Here is an 18217-nt window from a genome sequence, read left to right as displayed (position 1 = left end):
TGGGTTGGGAGGCGACACTCCCCCGGCTCCGCTCCGCCGCCCCTCCGAGGCCGTCAGTCCTCCCGGCCTGGAGGCGCCGCCGGAGCCCAAGCACCGCCTCCGGAGAGGTGAGGGCGGGTCGGGGAGGCGGGGACGGTGACGGGGGCGGGGAACCGCGCGCCCTGGGCCGCGGGCGGTCGCCCAGCTACTGTCGCGGAGCCCGCCCGAAAGCCCCCGAGCCCCGGGAACGGAGCTTCCCGCGCAGGGCGCGCGCGCGGAGGAGGGCGCGCGAAGCCTGGACCCGGGCGGCGGCAGGAGGAGCTCGCGGAGGGGGCCAGCCCCGAGCCCCGCCGCCGAGCCGCGGCCCGGGAGGCCGCGGGGCCCTCGCCGTAACTTCTCTTTGGAAGCCCCGGCAGGGCGGGCGCGCGCTCCCACTCGGGCACGCGCGTCCCGGAGCCCCCCTCCCCTCCCCCCCCGCGCGCGCTCCGTCTATTTTTCCCTACCGCTTTCGCTCTCACACTCTAAAATAGGTCAAGGGGTGGAAGTTACACCTGGTACGGCCCCCGGCTCTGATGCAAAAGCAGCTTTTTCTCCCCGGCGCCGGGAGAGCATTGCAACTATTCGGTTCGGTAGAGTCTCCCGCCCCCATACCGTGCAGAAAGCGCCGGCGACCGTGGCGCTGACAATGGTCCGCAGAGGGGAGCGGCGGCGAGCCTCTTTCCCACCCTAGTTCTGCCCGCCCTGCGCCCGCCCTCCCCCCGCACGCGGGGAGTCGGGGGCGCGACAGGTCGCTTCGCGCGCTCGGGCCCCCTGTGTCCGGGGTCTGACCGCCTAGGTGAGTTCGTGCTCTCTTCCTCTGTCGTTCCGGGCGCCGAGAGTGACCTGTTTACCTTGAAAACTTAGACGTGATCAAAACAGGCGAGCCTGCCATGCGGCAGGGGATTGCGGGATGTGCTTCAGATGTTAACATCGGATAAGTCAGAACTCAGAGCTGCAGGGGACATGTTTAGTGTCTTAAAGGTGAAAATAGATTTCTGTTTTCACGGAGTACACGTGTATCTCTCCCTTTAGAAGCTACCACTTGGGAATTGATTTTTAACTAGCAGGAGACAGCTAATAACCCTAGAAAGTTGGTCAGAATATTTCTTAGGTGATGTGAAAGAACTTATGGACATAGTCAAAGCTGACAACAAAAAACACAGTTTAAGAAGGAATTTCAAAACGGGATGCTAGGATTTGTGTAATATTGCTCTAGGTGTATCGCGTGGTATTACCTGGGTTCTTTGTGGTAAATATCATAAGGATAGAAACGCTTTATGTAGAAAGAGGGTAAGGCTGTAAATATCTACGTGCAAAGCTTTATATCAGTTGGTATGCATGGATTTAAATGTACATTGAACGTTTCCTGTGGGCAGAGAGCTAGAAGATATCTATATCGTTTTGAGGTTAAGGTTATTAGCAATATTACAGGCAAATGATTGACATTTAACTCCTCCTTTCAGCTTTTGAATGTAATACTATTCGTGTGGCTCATTAACTATGGAATCCTTGACGTTACTGTCTAATGAATGGTTAATTCCGTTTGAAGTTTAGATTGTGGATTTTTCTGTCCTTGATGCCTGACTGAACATGCAGTGTAAAGGACTCTCCAGTGTTGGTGAGGGATCTTGAGAGGACCTCAGAGGAGAGGGTTGTTTGCAGAGAATGAAAGCGACTCCCTGATGGCCACGGATTGCACATAACTTCTTTTAAAGGAGACCTTGACAAGTTGGAAAGTGTTTCCTCACTAACGAGACCACTCCAGAGACAACTGCTTTGTGAATGCATTTGGTCAGATTTGAGACCTGAGCTCCCTATAGGCTCCTCTTGTCATTCAAAAGAAAGCCTATTTCTAGAAAGGTTCAATTATTGTATGACGTTCTCTGGAAATTATTTGTCCGTGTGTGTGTGTGTGTGTGTGTGTGTGTGTGTTGCTGTAGCTAAATCACCAAGGTAGTCAAGGTTTTAACAAAAATTTTACTTACCAGCGGGATGTGAAACTGAAAATACTATGTCTGCATGGTTAATTCTGTTTTAAAATGGAGGGGCAGAGGTGCTTCCCAAATAAATCTTAAGTCTCTGTTTATGTGTATTTTCTAAAGCCAAATCTTGCTGGAGGTTAAGAGGACTCTAAAGAAGGTATTTCTGGCAGGTAGATATGTGAATACTTATATGCATGTCACTATAAATAATTCATATGCACCTTTAGAAAACTAGTATCCAAAATTTGAAACACATGATGAAGGTTCTATCACTCTATCCTTTACAAAGGACCAGTCAAGCTTGGCAATATACAGGAGAAAAAAATGCAACTAAATCTTTCTTTACTGCATGGTGATGTTCTGATTTGTATTTTAAAATTTTTTTTTTTCAACGTTTATTTATTTTGGGACAGAGAGAGACAGAGCATGAACGGGGGAGGGGCAGAGAGAGAGGGAGACACAGAATCCGAAACAGGCTCCAGGCTCTGAGCAGTCAGCACAGAGCCTGACGCGGGGCTCGAACTCCCGGACCGCGAGATCGTGACCTGGCTGAAGTCGGACGCTTAACCGACTGCGCCACCCAGGCGCCCCTGATTTGTATTTTAGATAGGAATTGAGTCAAGCTCTCATTGTCATTTAGCCCTGGGTATAATGCATTGTTGGTATGAGGCTGTCAGCACTTGTCTGTGCAATCTTATGTTTCTACCTGTAGGGAAAGTGAGAAGGTGCTCTGAGAAGACGGGTATGGAAGTGTTAAGATGCCAGGGATTTATTTAAGACCACACCGAAGGAAATAAAAATGGAGCCTGATTGTGGTATAGCTTGGTCCCTGGAAGGTCTGCAAGTGTGGTGGTGCCACATGGCCAATTGAATGTCCTTCGGTTTTTGTGATTTTCTTCTCTTGATGTCGTAAGAGAGTACGTCGCGTAGAACCCCTAGCTAAGAGGTATCCAAGAGGAGTCGACGGCTTTCTCTCTGGCTACTCACTTCCCAATCAGGCAAACTTCTAACCACTCAAGAGAAGGAATTCAGAGCGCGCACTGGAATACCTGGAGTGAATCCCATCTCGGGGCCATTTCCTCACCTGTGAAATGGTGATAATGAGCCTTCCCAGTGTGGTTGGGAGAAGCGCATGGAGTAATTTGTAATATGGAGTGTGCGGTTAGCACGCTGTGAGCAGTCGTATTAGGAGGAGAAATGTGTTGCCCTAAATGTCATCTCCGGGGGGCTATGGAGGGGTTGCTGCGTAACTGACAGGAGAACCGAACGTGCAGGCGAACGGGCCATTCTCCTGTCCTGGTGTATTCTGTATGCTCTCACAGTATACACTATAGTATATGCTAGGCTCCTAGTAGTTAGTCTTTTGGGAGCTAGAGGCTCACCCTGCCAAGCCTGCATATCTTCTACCTTACGCAGGCCTTTGGCTTATCTAGGGTTAAAGACATTACCTGCCGTGGTGTTTGGAAATGATGATGAGACAGTACGGGGAGGGAGAGATGACCAGTTGGAATTCTAAAATAGAATTTAAACATTAAATTGGCTAGTTTCTGTTAATGCCATTAGAAGCATGGCCCTCCTGGGGCGCCTGGGTGGCTCAGTCGGTTAAGCGGCCGACTTCGGCTCAGGTCATGATCTCGCGGTCCGTGAGTTCGAGCCCCGCTTCGGGCTCTGTGCTGACCGCTCAGAGCCTGGAGCCTGTTTCAGAGTCTGTGTCTCCCTCTCTCTGACCCTCCCCCGTTCATGCTCTGTCTCTCTCTGTCTCAAAAATAAATAAACGTTAAAAAAAAAAAAAAGAAGTATGGGCCTCATAAAATGATAATAGTTTCTAGTTTTCCCATGGACAGTTACATAGTTTACAATGGAGCATTTCGACTTTGGGGGCAAAACAGCCATAGCATTCGTTTAGCTTTTCACTTGTTCAGCACTGTCTAGGCACCTAAGGCACTATGCTGAGCCTTCAGAATACCATAGCAAGAAAAACAGACCTAACTTTTCAGGGAACACCTGTCTGCTGGCATACATACGTAAACCTGTAATTACACTGGTGCTCGTGCTAGGCAGGAAAAATGTCAAGGGCAGAAACAGGGAATTTGACTGGTGAAGGGAGGGATGTCAGGAGTGCTTGCTTAAGGCGGTGGCGGTGGGGTTGTGAAGGAAGGTCCTTGAGGAAGGAAGAGCATTTGATACGGAAGGAACAGCGCCTGCGAAGACTGCATGCACATGTATACTGTAGGGGTGGGCCAAGGAGAGCCAGGTATCTATGAGGAAGGGACAATGTTGTGAATGAGGCTGGAACAGCAGGCCTGGGCCCTGACACACATTTTCTTGTCTTTTATACTGAGGATTATGGTCTCAGAGCTCTTGTTTTGTGTAAGCAAGCATCTTAGGCTCTCAGACTACTCTAATGCATTACACAAAAGATATTTACAATCATTTTTTTGAAGCTGATCAGAGCCTAAACCGATATGTACCATGATTGACTAGTTTGTCAGCTCTTTGCATTACTAATTGTCTGACTTGAAAACCACTGGGATTAATTTTCTCTTGAAAAATCTAACAGATTTTTGTTTAATATACACATTTTGTAGGTTTCCAGCTATCCTACACACACATCTGTGTCCTATATACAAATTTATTTGTGTATTTCCATTTTGTGTATTTCCAGCTATTCTCTCTCTATATGCATATATACACAAAAATTTATGGGTTATACATATTTACCCAGTTTGAATTTATATGTCTATTCAATAGCTATAGGGACAGAGTCACGTGTATTTCACCCAGGGAAAGGCCTCCTGAGTGTGTATGTGAGAAGCCTGAGCCCAGCTCTGAGAAGCTGTGAGCTAGGCCTGCAGAGCAGGGGCAGGAAGCAGCATGTATCCTTGGTGGACCGCTCTCCAGCACCATCCAGGCAAGGTCAGGGAAAAATCTGGCATAGGATTCTCTTCACCATATGCGTGCTTTTATTCACCGTTATTCCCTGTTCTCATTTCCCTTCTTTTTCCTTCCTCTTTCCCCTGTCATTTTTTTTTTCCTTAATGTTTTTTTCTTCTCTCTCCAGGGGTCCCCAGAATTATTTCTCAGCCCTCATAACTATGCTTTGGCTTTAACCTCAGGCCCTGCAGTGTTGGCCCTCACTTGGGTAGATCTGGATGGTATGGCCCTTGATCTCCTCCCTGTTCTTAACGTATAACTGTATGTGTCAGATGGGCACAAACTTTGTCCCTTTGGCAGTTCTTCCCAGGCATCAGAACTAATGTCTTGTGCACTGAATTCCCTCATCTCTCCCTTCTTCCCTGTTGAGGGAGGCTGCAGATAATAGAAACTATCCTAGTTACTGTAAGCAAAACGGTTTTTGTATGGGAGTTAGGTGTTGACAAGGTTGGAAGAAGAGGTTGCAGCTGAAAGGGGAGAAGAGGATCCAGGCTGAGCTCTAGGGATGACACCCAGACAGCACAGCGGAACTGCCCCCCCCCCCCCAAAAGGCTGCTGCTGTCATTGCCAAGGGATGAAGGTTGGGAATCAGAGCCACCACTGGAGCTATTGACAGTCCAAGGCACAAGTGATCAGATTAGCTGCTTACAAAGTGCAATTCCACACAGGAAGCCAGTGACTGAACACAGCTACTAATGACAAAAACAAGCTAGCAAACATATATATATATATATATTTATATACCCTCTCCCTCCCTTCTCATCCAGCTCATCCCATGGGCAGAACCTGATCTGTGCCCAGAACCCTAGCTGCAAGGAACTCTGGGAAATGTAGTTTACACCTTTCCAGCCTCCACAATTGAGGAACGCACACTTGAAGGAGACTGGAATGAAAGCTGAGTGACACCCCATCACGTCTTACATATCTAAAACATATTTCATCAGAGCCTGAGCTAGCATATTTCATTCAAAGCAGGTAGATGATATATTGTAAGAATCCAAAAAGGATCTGGTTGCTAACCAATTTCCATTTCAAACAGATGGATATGATAGTCATTATAGTTGAAATTGCTGGAAAAAGCATCAAGCAAATAAATAACTAAAAATTACCAAGTGCCTGCCTCTGCATGTGGTTCTATCTGAATACGAAATAATATTCCTTTGTTCTGGTTTAGTAATCAAAGTCAAATACCAGGAGAATTGATTTCTAAAAAAGTCCTCCCCACCAAAGTCCCAGATAGGCTATGTTTAATGCATAGCAATACAAAGGAAGAATTCAGGGCGTGATAACAGAAATTATAGCTCCTGGCAGGCTGGCTCTTTCATTAGATGAGTTATCTGTGTCTCTATGTTTCTACTAAATCTTTCTTTCCTCTATAATTTTAATGTGCTTTTTTTTAAGGATCATAAAGATAGAAATGACCTGTTAATTGGAAATTAAATAAGAGTATTGACTGTAATAATGTATTTCATACCCTACTTGTCAGATTCTGTTTTTGCAAACCATTAAAGTAAATATGATGGACTCTCTACTATTACTAAGTCATAAATGATCATTTATCGGCAGTCAGAAATTCCATTGGCGTATCTAAGACTTAATCTTGATTACTGAATGCAATCATTTTATATTTGCCTCTGCTATTTGGAGTTAGAAAATGAAAGCAGAGTAGCAAAAACAAATAGGGTAACTTAGTGAATTTGTCAGTCTATCATATCTATTTTTAATTGATTTTTATGTCTCAACAGGCAACACTCCATTCAGATATCTGGTAGGTGGTGAAAGCATTTAAATGCAGAATTACAAATGCTGCCTGGGGTAAACCACACTCTAATGTGAATATGTTCTTTCAAGTCCAGTGGTGACACCGAGTTTAGCCATCCCACCCAAGCCACCAAAACTAAACCTATGAAAATAAACACAGGGCTTTTGCTCTGTAAATGCAGCTTCAAGACAAATCCACTGTCCTCCCTCCTGAGCCCCCACCTAAGCCCCACACACAGTGTATACTCAGGAGGGAAGTGTTTGTATCTAATATTACACTATTGCTTGATTAATTATAAGGGAAAGTAAGTAGTATTAATCTATGTTAGAGTAACACATTATGATCTCCACTTCCCGCTTCCCACAGTTTTTCTCTTTCCTTCATATTTGAGCAAACATTCAAGAGAAAAATCTGGATTTCCCTCCCCCTGGATTATAAGGGGGATGAGTTCTTGTCTTCAGCTATATGGAGCGTAGTGGCAGGTTAAGTTGTAGGACACAACTCCTTTTATGGACTGAAAATCAGGGGCACCTGAGTGTCTCAGTTGGTTAAGCGTCTGACTTTGGCTCAGGTCATGATCTCACGGTTCGTGAGTTTGAGCCCCGCGTCGGGCTCTGTGCTGACAGCTCAGAGCCTGAAGCCTGTTTCAGATTCTGTGTCTCCCTCTGTCTACCCCTCTGCCGCTTGCACTCTGTCTCTCGCATTGTCTCAAAAATAAATAAACATTAAAAAAAAATTTTTTTTAAAAGTCAAAATGATCTGGCCACCTGGGTGGCTCAGTTGGTTGAACCTTTGACTTCAGCTCAGGTCATGATCTCACAGTTGTTGAGTTCGAACACCGAATCAGGCTCTGTGCTGACAGCTCAGAGCCTGGAACCTGCTTCTGATTCTGTCTCCTCTCTGCCCTTCCCCCGCTTGCTCACGCTCTCTCTCTCTCTCTCTCTCAAAAATAAATAAACAAAACAATCAAAATGATCTTTTGATTTTCTAAGTGTATTATAAAGTAGAACATCCAAACCTGAACTCACTCTCTGGTTGGATCATCAATGGGCCAAATTGAAGCAGGAAGTGGGTAGAGAAGGCATGGTTTTTTGGTGTATTTTTTAAAGCAGAATTTGAGGACAATCAAGCAAGACGAGTATTTGAACATCATTGAGTGATCTGTTTACTCACTGTCTCAAGATGTATCTATTAAGAACCTCCTTTGTAGCATGATTGGTGCTGGGTGCTAAAGATACACAACTCTTCCTTTGAGAGACTGACACTCACTCTGGGGGAGACAGTCAGAAAGGGTTTTGGCAGGTAAAATGGTGCTCTTATGGTGAGGATGGAGAACTGTGGCTTTCTCAAAGAAAAAGTGGGGTATTTTCTGATCGTAAGGTGAAAAGCAGAGTTAATTGAAACAGACATATCTCTGACTTCAAAGACTGTCTGCTGCTATCTTTAACAACAGCAAAACAACAAAACGGCAGCCAAAAGAGGCAACTGTCTCGGACTGGGCCTTTTGTCTGCTCCCTTGAACCTGCAGAAATTGAAAGGAGCTTGTCAAAAGTTAGAGGGTTTTGGTTTAAAGAAATTATGAGTTTGTAAAGAAAGAGGACTGCTTTTGGTACTTTAGTCAGCGTTCAGAAAGTAATCTACATAGCGCCTGGGAGGCCCAGTCATAAGCATCTGACTTCCGCTCAGGTCATGATCTCACAGTTCCTGAGTTCGAGTTCCACATTGGGTGAGCTCAAGCCCTGCTTCTCGTGAGCCCTGCTTCTCTCTCTTTCTCTTTCCCTCTTTCTCTCCCTCTGCCCCTCCTGGGATTCTCTCTCTCTCTTTCTGCCCCTTGCTCACTTGTGCGCGCTCTCTCTCTCTCTCTCGCGCGCGCGCGCACGCGTGCAAAAAAAAAAAAAAAAAAGAGGGGGGGCAAAATCTATTAGAAATAAAAATTAAAAATAAAAAAAGAAAGTAATATATAATCTTTAAAAAATGTTAAGGGTGGCAGCAAGGAAAGGGGGACCTCCGTCCTATCAGGGACTTCTGTCCTACGACCACAAGAATTTGAATTCAATTCCAAAAATGGGCTTGGAAGTAGATTTTCCCCCAGAACCTCTGGATGACAGCTCACCCTGGCCGATATCTTGATTTCTGCTTTGTCATATCCTGAGCAGAAAACTCAGGCCTGTTGTTCCAAACTTCTGATCTACAGAACTGTCAGCTAATAAATGGGTGTTGTTTTAAGTTAAAAAAAAACAAAGATCAGAACCCCTAACATTCTGTAGGCCATTGAATTTATAGAGTAATTTGAGAAAATGCAGGTGCATTCTGAATGTTCAGACATTTGCAAATGAGAATGGCCATGCGATGATTTATGCGATTATAAAACGGATCTAGGGGGACTATATGACTTCTTGTTCAATCTGGGACACTGTTAAGGGTGAAAGGGGTACTATTAACGATTGCCCTGGGCAAAGAAGCAGAAATGGGGACTTAGGCCAGCAAACCAGGATTCATGGTCACCCAAGATTAAGATGCTCGTTGTATAACATTATTGCATTAACTGCAATATTGATTCCTTAAAGATTGTGGTAAATATGCACATAACATAATACTTTCCATTTAAACCATTTTGAAATGTACAGTTCAGTGGCATTAAGTATATTCATATTTTTGTGCAAGTATCATCATTCATCTCTAGAATTTTTATCATGTGATCATTGTGCAGCGCTGAAACTGTACCTATTAAGCAGTAAGTCCCCGCTCACCTCTCCCCTTCACTCCTGGCAACCACCATTCTACTTCCTGTCTGTGAATTTGGCTACTCCAGGGACCTGACATTAGTGGAGTAATAAACTACCTGTCCTCGTGTAGCGAGCTTATTTCACTTAGCGTAACGTCCTCAGGTCTTACCCGTGTTGTAGCATGTATATGAGGGTTTCCTTTCTTTTTAATGAGGAATATTTTTCCAAGGGTACGTATTTCCACATTTTGTTGATCCATTCATTCGTAGGCGAACACTTGAGTTTGGCGATTGTGAATAATGCTCTCGTGAGCCTGTGCAAAGATCTCTGTGAGCCCTTGCTTTCCCTTCTTTTCCATTCACAGTATTGAGTTGTAAATGAGGAAATTAAAAATGGAGGGAAAAAGAGCATTCTTTTCCTTGACAGGCTCTTTCTGTTCATCCTTCTGTCAGACTGGAGTCCCGCTATGCCTCTATAGAACTCAGCAGAAAAATCAGCGGTTGCAGATAATCTAAAGAAACTGCCTGCTGGAAAAAAAAGCATGCACAGGCTCAAATTCCATCTCCGCACAAGGAAGAAAGCTAGTTTTTCCGTCTTCACTACCATATGCATTGATCACGGATTTTACAAGTGAAAAGGGCTGGCATCTAGAACATCAGAATCTGAGTCAAGTCAGTGGCCTTCAGCGGCACAAAGAACCAGGAAATCAGCAGCAGGAGACTGAACAACAGAAGGCTCCATGTGACCAAGAACATCTTTGTAACACAGAGGAATGAACTTCCTGGAAACAGGCAACAGAACCAACCAACAGCCATCTGTTGATTTGGAAGCTGAGATGAAAGGAGACAGGCTACAGGACTGTGGGCCTTCCAGATACTGAGAAAAATGTTCTTTTGGCTGTAGAAGTAGATATCAGAAAGTCAATGTCAAGAACATTGGTACATCTGATCTCAGCTTAGATAATCCCTTTTTATAACTTTAAAAAAATTTGTTTGATGTTGGTTTATTTTTGAGAGAGACAGAGATGGTGTGTGAACAGAAGAGGGGCAGAGAGAGAGGGAGACACAGAATCTGAGACAGGCTCCAGGCTCTGAGCTGTCAGCACGGAGCCCAACGCAGGGCTCGAACCCACGAACCGTGAAATCATGACCTGAGCCGAAGTCAGACACTTAACTGACTGAGCCACCCAGGCGCCCCCAAAGTATAACTTTTTACTTGAAAATGTAAGCACCTTTATTTCCACTAGGGATTTATGGTCCTGGAAAGTAATGTTGACATGTCTGGAACAAATAAGGGATTGCCACCTCTCCCTCTCTAAGTCTCTGTGGCAGATGTCAGCCCTCTCTGGAGTCAATAAAAAAACAAATTCATTTGTAACACCTTGAAGGAACTTGATAAACTTTTGGTCATTAGTAATAACCAAGCTTCAGAAAATACATCTGCAGAGGTTAATCTGCCAATCTCTCAGAAATGGTAGCTGGGAGCCCAATAGGTATTAAGGAGCTTTGAGAAAAATGGACCCAACGTGAATATCTTACAGCTTTCCAGAATGAACAGTGCCCACAAGTCTGTTCTCACCAGACGGCAGCTGTATCAGTGGGGACTGAAATATTAACAGGCAAGTCCACACGAAAACCTGCACATGGACGTTTGTATTATAAACACTTTTAAACTGCAAATAACCAACACATCCTTCAGCAGGTGAATAGATCAACAGTGGTATATCCATATGATAGAATGATATCCAAAGATAAAAGTATCTTTTAAGCCATGGAAAGACATGGTGGAACCTTAAATAAATATTGCTAAGTAAAAGAAATCAGTCTGGAAAGGCTAGATACGATATAATTCCAACTGTATGACATTCTGGAAAGAATAGTGTGTGATTCTGGACTGAGACAATGAAAAGGCCAGTGATTGCCAGGGATTTTTTTTTTTTTTAATTTTTTTTTTCAACGTTTTTTATTTATTTTTGGGACAGAGAGAGACAGAGCATGAACGGGGGAGGGACAGAGAGAGAGGGAGACACAGAATCGGAAACAGGCTCCAGGCTCCGAGCCATCAGCCCAGAGCCCGACGCGGGGCTCGAACTCACGGAGCGCGAGATCGTGACCTGGCTGAAGTCGGAGGATTAACCGACTGCGCCACCCAGGCGCCCCTGCCAGGGATTTTTTGAGGGGGGAGAGGAGATCAATAATGGAGCACAGGGGATTTTTAGGGCAGTGAAACTATTCTGAGTGGTACTATAATTATGGACACGTGACATTTTGTATTCAGCAAAACCCACAGAACAGTACAAAGAGTGAACCCTGATATAAACTATGGGCATTTGTTAATAATAATGTATCAATATTGGCTCCTGAGTTTTAACTGATGCTTCCCAGCAATGCAAGATGTTAAATTAGAAATTGCATAAACTACGTCTTAAAAAAGTAATGCACGCTTTGCCTGCTGCTAGAATAGAAGATGCTGAAACTGTTACCTTCAGGGGTCCAGGTGATGGCATGTCAAGTGTAGGGAACATAGCTCCAAGTCATTGAAATGAATAAATGAGAGTTCTGTCATTTGTTCCCAGCTGAAACAGCTAATCAGCTACACTGAACCTGTTCAGTGCAGGCTGTTCACCCAGGCTCTCAGCAGGTGAGGAGGATGCACGCAATGAGACTTCTGAACAAACTACTTCCTTTCCATAGTGGTTAAAGACTTGGGTCGGTGGAGGTGGGGTGGGGGGTGCGGCGCCTGGCTGGCTCAGCTGGTTAAGCATCCGACTCTTGATTTCGGCTCAAGTCATGATCTCACAGTTTGTGGTTTCAAGCCCTGCATTGGGCTCTGTGCTGACAGCATGGAGCCTGCTCGGGATTCTCTCCACCACCACCCCCCCGCCCCTCCTCTGCTCTCTCTCTCTCTCAAAACTAAATATTAAAAAAATTTTTTTAATTTAAAAAAGACTTGGGTCTGCGCTCACAGAATCCATCGATGGACCTGAAACCAGAGGAAATGCTGGTCCTGAAGCTGCACAGCCAATCACCTAGTCCCTCCAACTGTCTGCCATTAATTTTCCCCACTGCAGACATTGACTGGATTCTCCATGCTGGCTCTCTTCCACAGGAAGCTCTTAAGGCCTTGCATCAAGTTGGCAGAAATGCAGACCGAGCTCTTGTTGCTTTTGTAGTGAGGCATGCTATAATTCCTACATAACTATGGCAAAGTGGGCTAGACCATACACCTTAAAAAAGCTATATAGATACCCACGCACACCCAGATGTATGCAGCATATAGAAACCAGCGAGCAGAAGGTCAAGCTGGATATGTTTAAAGATATTTTTTTTAGCCAAAGTAATCTGTGACCTTTTGTCTGATAATTTGTTCTACTCATGCACATTTGGGCCTCTTGAAATGTACTGGCAGTGCGTGCATACGAAAGCTTTTTGTTCTTACGAAGATGATATAGCCTTGCGTAAAACTGATGGTTTTATGGGGCGCATATCACCTTACAGTGACAGTGGATCTTTGACAAGCAGAAGCCACTAGAAATCGCACCACTGGTAGAGCTGAAGGCAGGTCAGCGTAATACTGGCTCTCTGTGCTGCAGGCAGGGTATGCCCTCTTGACTCAGCGGTGAGCTTGTAAACTTTCAAGCACACAGTTTGGTGTTTTGAATGATTCCCAGTGCTCTCTGTGTTATGATTCATCCACTAAAACAGGACATCGAAGAATACTTGAACAATAAAGCAGTGGAGGAAAACTCTGTTCTATTTTGACGTGGAAATTTTGATCATAGTTAAACAGTAATCACTAAAGCATTTATGCAGGTTATTGAATACTTTGTGCACCAACTACTCCGGACAAAGCCTGTTTTCCTGGATCTGTTTGTTTAAGCTAGACTACAGTGTGGTAAGCTGGGCCGCTGGGCTTGGAGAATCAGTACATGTGGATTCTACTCCTTCGTCCTTGAGAAACACAAGGGCGCCTGGGTGGCTCAGTCAGTTAAGCGTCCTTTAAAAACTCACATAGGTTATTATTTTTTTTCCTTAAACAGTTGGGTCTCAAGTATTTATAAGTGACCCTAATGGCATTAGTTTTCACCTACGATGACATAGAGCCTAAACCTCTTTCCACACGCAGCTGACGTTTTCCTCGACCCCACCTCAGCACGATGCTATTCCCTGTTGGCCTTTATACCCTGCCCGCCCTGCTCCCAGGTCTTGCTCAGGATCGGGGCCCTTCACGGGGGCAGCACATTAGCTGTGCCAGGCTTCCTGCCTGCTGGATGACCAGCGGCTTCAGAAAGAGTACATTCTGGTCCGTGTGCTAACGGTCAGTCCCGGGGTTGCCAGCGGAATGATCATCCTGTGCAGTTCAACCACAGCTGTTCTGAGGCCTGTGATGCTGCTGTAAAACCTGGTGATGGAAGCCTGTGGCAGGAAAACCCGAGAGACTGTTGAGATGGAGTGGTGTTCCAGGGGCAGGGAGGCCGCGGCGGGTTGACAGGCGAAGGAAGGCCAAGGAAGTAGGCAAGGCCCGCGGACCCCTCTTCGAAAGGAGGAGAAGGGGCGTCTAACGCTGGCGGGCGGATGCAGGGCTGGGCGTGGCTTGTCTTGGTGTGTGGTTTTCTGTTCCCGGTTCAGGAGAGGAGACGGTGGCTGTGTGGGCGAGGACAGGAGGCCATGGCGGGGGCGGGGGGGGGGGGGAGGCTGCAGAGAGACAGAGGGTTGGCTGACGGCCAGGAAAGAGGAGCTCAACAGAGAGATGCTGGCCTTTGAGAGGCAGCTGGTAATTCTGGGGGGCGCAGGATGGACAAGACTTGGAGTGGCAAGGAGGGAAACTGAAGAAATGTGCATTTTCTCAGCAAGGTAGGAGCAGAGTTATCCTGATAAGGCGCTGTTTTGTCAATATCTCAGGTTTTTCCGGGGAAACTGAGTTAGGTTCCCAATGTAAACAATAAAACTTTAAGCTTTGGTTTTATATCTACTTGCCCATTTGGGGCCCTCACTTTCTTGTGCATGAGCTCTGCACCATCTCATTTTCTAACAATTTAGGAGGCCATAAAACAAAGATCAGGTGACTGAAGCAGACTATTGGCCTTTTTCTGAGGAAAAGCTACATTAAAAAACTCCAGTCGGGCGTCTGAGTGGCTCAGTCGGTTAAGCGTCCGACTCCCGATTTCAGCTCAGGTCAGGATCCCCGGGTCTTGAGATCAAGCCCTGCATGGGGCTCTGCACGGAGCATGAGGCCTGCTTGGGATTCTCCCTCTCCCTCTGCCCCTCCCCCGCTCCTCGCTTGTGCACAGCACACTCTCTAAAAACAAAAACAGAACCAAAAACCTCCGCTCATTACTGTCATCTTCACCGTTTGTGCTTTTTAAAAACTACCTTTGTAAAATATTGTTAATTCACCTTTTTTTAACCTTTCGTGTTTCAACATCATGGGAACTGGGGGTGCGTGTTACAGCTGATGGTGTATCATCAGCTTTCTTGGCAAAATAATTGTGCCTATGACAAAATAGAAGGTGTCTTAGTCAGGATGGGCTACCATAAGAGAACACCACAGACTGGGTGGCCTCAACAATAGATACTATTTCTCACAGTTCTGGAGACTGGAAGTCCCAGATTGAGGTCCCAGCCAATCTGGTTTCTGGTAAGAGCCCTCTTCCTGGCTTGTAGATGGCCACCTTCTTGCTTGTCCTCACATGACCTTTCCTCTATGTGCACATCAAGGGAGAGTTCTTCAGTGTATTTTCTTGGATTTTCTTTTTTAAGTAGGCTCCACACCCAACATAGGGCTTGAACTCTTGACCCCAAGATGAAGAGTCATATGCTCTACGGACTGAGCCAGCCAGGTACCCCTCTGCTCTGTTTTCTTATAAAGATATAAGGACATTAATCCTATTGGATTAGGGCCCCACCCTTATGACTTCATTTAATCTTAGTTACCTCCGTATATATAAGCCCCAGCTTCAAACACAGCCACATTGGGACTTAGAGCTTCGACATACGAATTTTGGGAGAGACACAAACATTTAGGCCAAGAAGATGGCATCCTAGATTCCATTAGGTGCTATATAGCTAGCACTAAGATGGAGATAACTCCATCCGCCACAGGAGTTTCAGGTTAAATCTTTTGTCGTATTTATTTTTAATTTTTTAAAATTTAGAATCAGAACTCATACTGACTTTTTAAGGAGATTATGATAAAACCCTGTGAAGGTTAAAAAAAAATGGCATTTCTAATTCTAAATGAGAAATAATAGACTGTATCCTTATAGGCTTATCTCCAAAGAGACAAACATAGTTATAAAATGGGGGATGAAAATTGGAAAAAAATGAAACTTTGCAGAACAGTCTGGTTTATTCTGGGCACAGACTTAATAACTCCTGCTGCTAGGAGAGGTACAATTTACTGCCACAGCAAAGCTTAAAATGTCAAACATATTCTTACAAAACACAATGCAAGCTGCCTGCAAATTAGACCATTCTTTCAGCTGGCATGTCTCCTATTTCTGTGCATCTTTCATAATTGCGGCACTTAGAACGGAGAGCCTCTGTGCGTGGTGTAAACATTCAAACCCTACCACCACATCACTTTTCATATGCATGAAGCAGGGGTGGGTCGCTGCCGACAATACAGGGAACTCCAGGATCAGAGCTATTAGGAGCTCAGTGTCAAAGAAACAAAACTAGCGTTGAAGCAAAGGCACAGCAAGGAGAGTGTCAGGGAGCTCTGGTTACAAAGCAAAAGCCTGCCGATCAGAAGGCCAGGCTCAGAGGGCCAGGCCCCGGGGACTCAGCAGGAGGTCACCCGTGCTGCCAGCCTCTGCCAGCATCCAGGTCACGACTCAGAACCAAGAAGGCGGAAGAGCGGTCAGTACAGATGTCACCAAATTGGCTTATCCAGAAACGGTCAAGAAGTACTCAAAACCTAATCCCATTTAATGTAGATGCAGACACTCTCCTAAGCCCCAGAGAGCAAAGTTCTCATACTCAGCCCCTATGTGACCAATTAAAAAAATATGTTATTTATAGGATATTTAGAAAGACAATAAAAATAGGTGGTACATGTTAGTAAGATTTACATAAAGGTGATTAAAATAAATAATATCTTTGTCAACCTCCGCTAGTTTTCATTTTTTAAAATTTTACAGGGAGAGAGGGGCAGAGGGAGAGAGAGAATCTTAAGCAGGTTCCAAGCTCAGCGATCCCGTGACCCTGGAATCATGACAGGAGCCGAAATCAAGAGTCGGATGTTCAACCGACTGAGCCACCCGGGCACCTGAACCTCAGCTATTTCTAATGCTACATTATGTGATATAGGTTTTTATTCAAATTGATCTACATTGGGGGTGCCTGGGTGGCTCAGTCGGTTAAGCCTCCGACTTCAGCTCAGGTCATGATCTGTGAGTGACCTGTGAGCTCAGGTCATGATCTGTCAGCTCAGGTCGTGGTCTGTGAGTTCGAGACCCGCGTCGGGCTCTGTGCTGACAACTCGGAGCCTGGAGCCTGCTTCGGATTCTGTGTCTCCCTCTCTCTCTCTGTCCCTCCCCCACTCATGCCTCTGTCTTTCTCTTTCTCTCAAAAGTAAATAAACATTAAAAACAACCTTTTCTTTTAATTGATCTACATTGGAGTTCAGTCCGTATTTATTTAGCACAGGACTTCTCAGACTAACACAGGAGATGGATGGTGCATGCTAATCCCTTCCACCACTCTGGCTTCAGGGGGATGAATCATCCTCTCCGAGATGGGCTTAGCCTGTTTGTTCAGGAGTTGGGCACAGTGGGAAGGTGCCTGCTGGAGGACTCAAGGCCTCCTTTCTCCAGATCACAGGAGCGAGAAATTGAGTTCACAACGTGTTCATTACCTTGTTTACCTTTTACAGTGTCTCTTTCGATTTTTGCATTATGCGAATATAATCCTCATACAACAAAACGCATTTTAGGATCACGTAGCATTCCTCATCAGTACAGACACCAGTGGTTAATGCTCCTGAGGTATGGGAGGTGTCCGTAATAAAATTCTAGATAGCATGAAAATAAACTTAAGGTACATGAAAAATCGGATCAAGAAGCAGGAATGTTGTTCTATGGGTTTCATGTTAAAAAAAAAAAAAACTGCTTCACTCTAGGGTTCTGAGTAAATCATTTCCTGTATTTGTTTTCTCTCTGAAATGGTCATCTAAAGAGATATGTGTGGTGCCCGGAAATCTTTGCTAAGTTAAATTTAATACTGGTATGTTGGGCAAAAGCATATGTAAAAAACCACCCAAAGGCTCAGGAACACATGGATTCCATAATGGGACCAGGCACTGTCACAGCTCAGGACCCTAAGGCATCAAAGTCTTGTGCTCGACTCCTGCTTTCCCCTACCATGTGCACGCATCCTGAAGCTTATCAGACCACAGTGAAGGTATAGGGACAAGGACAGTGACGATGTGCTCGCCCTAGAGGTTTTTCTTGTGATAGAACTGACATTAAAATGTTAACATTTGACCGATTTCAACTATATTGAACTTTTCTTCACTAATGCACTACACCTAAGTGTATTCCTTTCTACAGAAAGCTGCCCTTTACCGTTGGTAATTTCTGGGGAAGACAAGGCCTCCTGAGTTTTCCACTTTTCTTGTTAATTACGTGGGAAGCTGTCACTCTCATAGTATTAGAATCACGAATCCACTCAGAATGCCAGAAGAGTATTAAATACATTTTCAGAACACTGTCTTAATTCCACAGAGTGATTGTCAATATGAGCGTAGTAACCGGGACTAAGCTGCTAACAAATTTTAAATTTGTTTTGAAGCAT

The 18217-nt window shown here is 45.1% G+C and overlaps 1 protein-coding gene across 2 annotated transcripts in view; it reads left to right on the top strand.

Moving 5' to 3' along the window:
* The first annotated feature begins 403 nt into the window (after window positions 1-403).
* The window catches only part of TRMT9B (tRNA methyltransferase 9B (putative)), a 70188-nt gene continuing 52374 nt past the window's right edge, over window positions 404-18217 (top strand). For both annotated transcript variants that reach the window (XM_030312249.1, XM_030312245.1), the window contains exon 1: window positions 404-814. The gene's annotated coding sequence lies outside the window, so the exon portion shown is untranslated. The remainder of the gene's footprint in view (window positions 815-18217) is intronic.

This window comes from Lynx canadensis, chromosome B1, assembly GCF_007474595.2.
Source record: "Lynx canadensis isolate LIC74 chromosome B1, mLynCan4.pri.v2, whole genome shotgun sequence".
Lineage (NCBI taxonomy): Eukaryota > Metazoa > Chordata > Mammalia > Carnivora > Felidae > Lynx > Lynx canadensis.
The sequence above is the reverse complement of the archived record's forward strand: the minus strand, read 5'-3'. Positions and strand labels throughout refer to the sequence as shown.